At 42.6% G+C, this 6,730-nt stretch overlaps 1 pseudogene; it reads right to left on the minus strand.

The window, feature by feature from the left end:
* The window catches only part of LOC107661617 (titin-like), a 76,374-nt pseudogene extending 75,628 nt beyond the window's left edge, over positions 1–746 (minus strand).
* Between the last annotated feature and the right edge of the window lie 5,984 nt (positions 747–6,730).

Genomic DNA, 6,730 nt, shown 5'->3' on the forward strand with positions numbered 1-6,730 from the left:
TAATTAAAACTGTTTAATATTACATTTTCGTTCTGCCTCACGTAAAAACGTACAAGTTCCACTCGCTGACAGAACATCCTACTCCTCCGTACTGTACTGTAAAACATCTCAAACAAGCATCGATGTTCCTCATACACACCCTGGAGGTAATCCAAAATCCGTACTGTCACAAAAACCGTGACTAAAGTTGAAAACTGTGGTAGTTTAGCGTCAGAAAACAGTTTGAAATCGGTCTTCCCTCTGCAGAGAGAACGGAAACGCACGGGGTGTGTCGCACGAGCGTCCCGCCACTAAAGATGAGGAACTGCGATAAAACACACTCTCGCGTTTAACGGTAAGAGGGCTGATTTTGCGTTTGAACTCGAGCAGAAACTACTTTTTGGCGTTTCAAACATAAATCAAAAGTGAGGCGCCTTGACAGGCTCGTTTCATCCGGGTCGCTGAAGTAGTTGAGATGGACTCACCGCGCGCTCGACTTGGGTCCGTGTGGAAACGGCATCGCCTCCCGCACCCGCAGCGAAGATGCGGTTCTTCCGTGTTTGTTTTTTATCTTTATCTCTCCCTGCCGGAGAGTTTCTTAATGCACACTCCGTCGGTTTGTCAAGGGAGGACGGTGCCCTACTTCTCCAGGAGATGCTGGATGCAGGGTGTATGTGTGAAGTATCCAAAAGTGAGAATATGGACTTGTAGTGCGTGTGCTGTCTACTTTACTGGATCAGATTTGCCCTGTGTGTTCAAGGGCAGAAAGCTTCATGGCAAATCTCCCTCCCCTCTCTCTCCCTCTCCCTCCCTCTCTCTCTAATCCATTTAACCATCACTCTCAATCACTATCTGCTGGGTTGAGTCAGGCTGGCCCGGCTGTTCTACTGTCTTCTTGTTCTTGGAGGGATGAAACTGAACCGTCCCACTCTTGAGGCACCTGGGAATCCACATTTTTATGCTCTCCAGACCTCCCTGTTCGGGGAAACCTCTGACAGGTCGCTTTCTTTTTCTTTTATTGAATGGGTTCTCTCCGTTTCCTCGGACTTTCATTCAGAAATGCTGATAGAGCAACTCTCGGTGCAATATTTGCTGTTCAATGCTCAGGGTTGGTAGGTTACAGCAATAACTTTTTTTTTTAAACTTCAAAGCACAAGATCCCATTATAGCCAAATGGTTCTTGATGTCTAATGTGTTGCCATAAAAAAACATGTTTTTAAAGTATTGATCACTTTTGCAGTCTGAGAGTTTGAATTTACATTTTCAGTACAGTTCCTCAAAAAGTACACCTTCGAATGCAGTGACTTTAGAAAACATGCCTAATGTCATTGCATTCGATTAAAAAAACAATAATAAACAATATAACTGGTTTTTGTTTATTTATTTATTTTAAAGATAGCAGATGTACAATTTTCAAGAAACATAAAACATTTTGGGGGTTTTAAATGATAAACGGTATGTATTATGTTATTATGTATTACATAGAAAAAACTGACATGTTGGGTTTGTTTGTTAGTTAATGTCATGTACTACACCTGTGGTTCTTCTCCCTGTGTGGACTGACTAAAAACCACCAAAACAACAGTTGATTGCAAGACATTGAGCAAAAGCAATGACATAATTGGGGTGGGGGGGGGGATCCTGCAGCATTTGAGAACACTGGAGAAGCTAAGGCTGAAGTAAAGTTTCGCCCCCCTAGTGATAGAGATGATCCTGAAAAAATCTTTACAGTCTTACTTGATATGTATGGTTGTTCTCAGTCTTTGGTTGGTTTGCAGAAGCAGTTTTTCCAACGTCGCCAGCTGGAGGGAGAGTCGTTGCACGAATACTCGCATGCCCTCATGGCTCTAATGGAGGCGATGAAACGTAAGAACTTGCCAGGTATTTGTAACCCAGACCACACACTACGGGACCAGTTTATTGAACATATGTGTGATAATACCCTTCGTAGGGAGTTGAAACGACAGGTGTGGTTAAATGCCGAGATGTCATTTCTGGAGGTTCGTTCTGAAGCTATACGGTGGGCAGATGAGGGAGAAACTTCCGGTGTGAGACCTCGAGCTCATTCTTGTGCTGCAGATGTTCAGGTAGTGGGTATGTATAGATCTAATCCCCTCTCCCCTGAATTTTCTAATGAATTGGGTGAACTAAAAGATTGTCTCCATAAACAACAGGCGCAGCTAGATGCTATTTTGAAGCACTTGAGTATAAGTCCATCAAATACTGTAGGGGGTGTTGTTGGCTCCCGTTCGGGGGCTGCCCGTTTTCAAGCAGATGGTAAGCCAATCTGCATGCGTTGCAATAAAGTTGGTCATATTGCAAGGTTTTGCAGATCTGACATGGCAGGCATGCAAGCGAATTTGAGGTGAGGGGCAGGAACTGGCCAGGGACAGTTATCCCAGGTGCACAGTCAAACCGTTGCACAGGATACCTCAGTGCATCTGGGAAACTAGCACCCTCTGGTGTTGGGAGCCTGGCATCAGAGGTTGTACTCATCTAGTCCAACATGAGATACCAGTGTTGGATGATGCTTCTGTTCGTCAGCGGTATCGTCGGTTGCCCCCCTCTCAGTATGAGCAAGTCAGAACTCATATTAGTGAGCTGCTTGAACAGGGTATAGTCCGGCCTAGTTGTAGTCCCTACTCTTTGCCTATTGTAGTGGTACAAAAAAAGGATGGCAGTATTCGTCTTTCCGTTGATTACCGCCAACTCAATGTTAAAACACGGAAAGATGCGTACCCATTTCCAAGGATTGAGGAGTCAATCGATGCGCTAATAGGGGCTAAGTGGTTTTCTACTCTTGACTTGTCTAGTGGGTATAACCAAGTTCCAGTGGTCGAACGGGATAAAGAGAAGACCGCTTTCTGCACTCCTTTTGGCCTTTTCGAATATAATCGTATGCCTTTCGGATTGTGCAATGCACCCGGTACTTTCCAGAGGCTCATGGAGAGGATTTTCGGTGATCAACGTTTCCAGTCTCTTTTGTTATACTTGGATGACATTGTCATATTTTCTGGTTCCTTCGAACAACATCTTCAACGGTTGGAGATGGTCTTGGGGCGTCTGAAACAGAATAATTTGAAGTTGAAATTCCAAAAATGCCATTTTTTCCAAAAACAAGTTAGGTATCTTGGTCACATAATTTCCTCCCATGGAGTGTCCACCGACCCAGAGAAAATCAGTGCTGTAGCCAACTGGAAGCGACCCAGCAACCTTTTGGAGTTGCGCTCCTTTTTGGGTTTTGCATCATACTACAGAAGGTTTGTAAAGGGGTTTGCTCGATATGCGGCACCTCTACACAGATTAGTGGGGGAGCTCCAAGGTAAGGGAAAGAAGCGAGGTTCAGGCACTAATACTTTGTTGAAAGGACGATGGACAGAAGTTTTGGAGAATGCCTTTGTGGTTTTGAAGAGGTCGCTGGTAGAGGTCCCAGTGTTAGGCTATGCCGATTTCTCTAAGCCATTTGTGTTAGAGATAGATGCTAGTCAGGTCGGTCTTGGTGCAGTATTGTCTCAAGAACAGGAGGGTCAGCGGAGGCCTATTGCTTATGCTAGTCGGGGCTTGCGCCCTACAGAAAGGAACATGTCAAACTACAGTTCAATGAAACTGGAGCTCTTGGCCCTTAAGTGGGCCATCTCCGAGAAGTTTCGGGAATATTTGCTGGGAGCTAAATTTGTGGTATTTACAGACAACAACCCCTTGAGTTATCTGCAGACTGCAAAGTTGGCTGCCGTAGAGCAGCGTTGGGTGTCCGAGTTGGCTTTGTTTGATTTTGAGCTGAAATATCGCCCTGGTACAGCCAATCGCAATGCGGATGCACTCTCCCGCCTGCCCGTAGATTTAGCTCCTAATAGTGTTGGGGAGGTTGTTTCTGGCATAACCTTGCCTCGGGTACTTTCATCAGTTCAGTGTTTAAGATCTGTTCCTAACTTTACCCTAACCTCAGAAATAGCAGCGGTGCCTTTCCGTGAGAAAGCAGACATGCAAGCTCTGCAGGCTGCAGATTCTCACATTGCTGCATTTTTGAAATATTGGCGAAGAGGAGTGGCCCCTACTCGTTATGAAAGGGCTAAGGAGTCTAGGGAAGTACTGGAGCTGGTTCGCCAGTGGAAACGTGTTCGACAGAAAGATGGAGTTTTGTATAGGGAAGTTTTCCTGCCTCCAGGGAAGGTTAGAGTACTACAGGTTGTATTGCCTGGGGTCTTAAGGAAGGAAGTTTTGGAGGGTCTTCATGACCATCATGGTCATCAAGGTATAGAGAGGACAACCACTTTGGTGAGGGAGAGATGTTTCTGGCCCAATCTGCGGCACGATGTTGAACAATGGTGTATCAAATGTGAGCGCTGCGTGGTCTCCAAGGCTTTACGCCCCAAAGTTCGGACAACCATGGGGCATTTGATGGCATCAAGGCCCTTGGAAATTCTCACTATCGATTTTACTCTTTTAGAACGGGCAAGCAATGGATGTGAGAATGTGCTTGTAGTTACCGACGTATTTTCTAAGTTTACTCAAGCTTACCCAACTCGAGATCAAAAGGCTAGCACTGTGGTTCGTATCCTGACAGAGAGGTGGTTCTATGTTTATGGGGTGCCAAAACGTATCCATTCAGATCAGGGGCGAAATTTTGAAGGAGAATTGCTTAAGCGACTGTGCCACCTGTATGGGGTTCAGAAGAGTAGGACCACCGCATACCATCCTGAGGGAAATGGGCAGTGTGAAAGGTTTAATCGCACCTTGCACGAGCTATTGCGTACTCTGCCCATTGAAAAGAAAAGGGTATGCAGCCATATATTCGAGGTCACATATGCAAAGAATGTGTACCCCAATGTGGCTTAAGTGTCTAAAAAATATTTTGGGACCACTGTGTGTTCTAATATGCAAATATAGTACGACAGAATTTCCATTAGGGCCAACAGGTCGACTGATTTACATCAGTTCTCTAGTATACTAGCGTTAATGCAAAGACTTAAATGAATGGTTAAAGGAGAATGGGACAGTTCATCTACAACCCTTCATAGAAGACACATCAGCCAGGCCAGACTGAGTCGAACCCACAGACAGTGATGAATTGTGATGATGAAAAATTTTTTTTTATTATTATTTCCATGATATTCGGTAAAAAATTGCATAAAGATTCTCATTTATGCTCCTGGATGTTTGTTTTTATCATTATTCCCATTATTCTCAATGATTGTCATTATATCGTAAAAATACTGAAATACGAAGCTTTATTATTATTATGTATTTTTATTAAATTGGCATAAATTATAAATAAAATAAATGTTTTTAAATTAAATTGGCATAAATTAAATGCATAAGTACTAATAATAATTATATTATTATTTTGTTTCTATAGATTAAGTAATTAAGTGTGTCAGGGAAGTACTTAACGGTCATGTAAAAATTCTTAATGATCCTAAAATAAGCTCATTTTTTAATGCAAATTATAATTCCATATTCTTACTTTAGATTTTTTGGGATAAAATTTGACCCGGACATGTTCTTGGACCGGTTTTGTGAGATTCACCCTTGGATTTCTCTGAGCAGAATTCTTTATGGAAATTGATATGGAATTCTTTTATTTTCTTTTATGTGAATTTATAAAGTATGTGTGATGTTAAAGAGAGCAGAACAGAGAGAGAGAGTTGGCGTGATTCTGTGCTCTGGACGGTTTGCGTTGACAGGAGTGCAGATCAGTTCGATAGTTTGTCCTTGCTGCGTCTCAACGGAAAGATTTCTGCATCTCTCTCTCTTTTGCTCTCGCTCTCTCAGAGCTGACTTGACTTTCCCCCTCTTGACACACACCCAGCCTCTCTGTTACCTCTAAAAAAGCTATTTATAAAAATGTAACTACATTAAAAGCCATTAATGGCTCTAAAAGTGAAAGCGATGTGATTTATAAATGATTCCAATTAATCCCCATCTGAATAGTTCGACCCGAAATGCACGAACAGGATTATCCATCTTCAATTAAATGGGAAAAAGGAAACTCCCTTATCCCATCTCTGTCATGACGTCACAGTTGACCGTCTGTTTGGCACGTCTGCTGGATGAATCAGAGGAAGTGCGTAATCCACTGGCACCTGTCACAATGTTGACATATCATGTTTTAATAAGCCATAGATTAGGGATTTGTAATCAGTGAAGTCAGGCAAGGGCTTATGAAACTTCCTAACCCGTGACGTACTTATAGGTCATGAACTGCTTGTGACCTAAAAAAGAGAAACTGAACCAATGATGACGAGCGGCATGCTGATGGTTGAGTTGGGTGGATATGCAATGTCTAATAAAGCAATGTTCGTTTAAAAAAAATTTGGGAAAACACAGCTTTGACATTATGCATCCCCTTTTGTGCTTCACAGGAGGATAAACGCCATGTGCTTCTGGAACGACATCAGGGTGAGTAAATGATGACAGGTTTTTTGGATGAACTGTGTTTAAAAGTTTGGAAGCCTCGAAAAGAGAACGAAAAGAAGAAAATCCTCCCCTGCATTGGCGCCTGTGTGTGTTGAGCGTACACTCTTAAAAATAAAGGTGCTTCACGATGCCATAGAAGATTAAAAATAAACGATGCCATAGAAGAACCTTTTTTGTCTAAATGGTTCCATAAAGTACCTTTAACATCTGTAACATCTGACTGTTTCACAAAAGAAGGATCTTCAGATTATAAAATGTAAGAAAGAGATGATTCTTTAAAGAACCTTTGACTGAATGGTTCTTTGTGGAACCAAAAATGGTTCTTCTATGGCAT

Source organism: Sinocyclocheilus anshuiensis, unplaced genomic scaffold (assembly GCF_001515605.1).
Source record: "Sinocyclocheilus anshuiensis isolate Anshui unplaced genomic scaffold, SAMN03320099.WGS_v1.1 scaffold1425, whole genome shotgun sequence".
NCBI classification, from domain to species: domain Eukaryota; kingdom Metazoa; phylum Chordata; class Actinopteri; order Cypriniformes; family Cyprinidae; genus Sinocyclocheilus; species Sinocyclocheilus anshuiensis.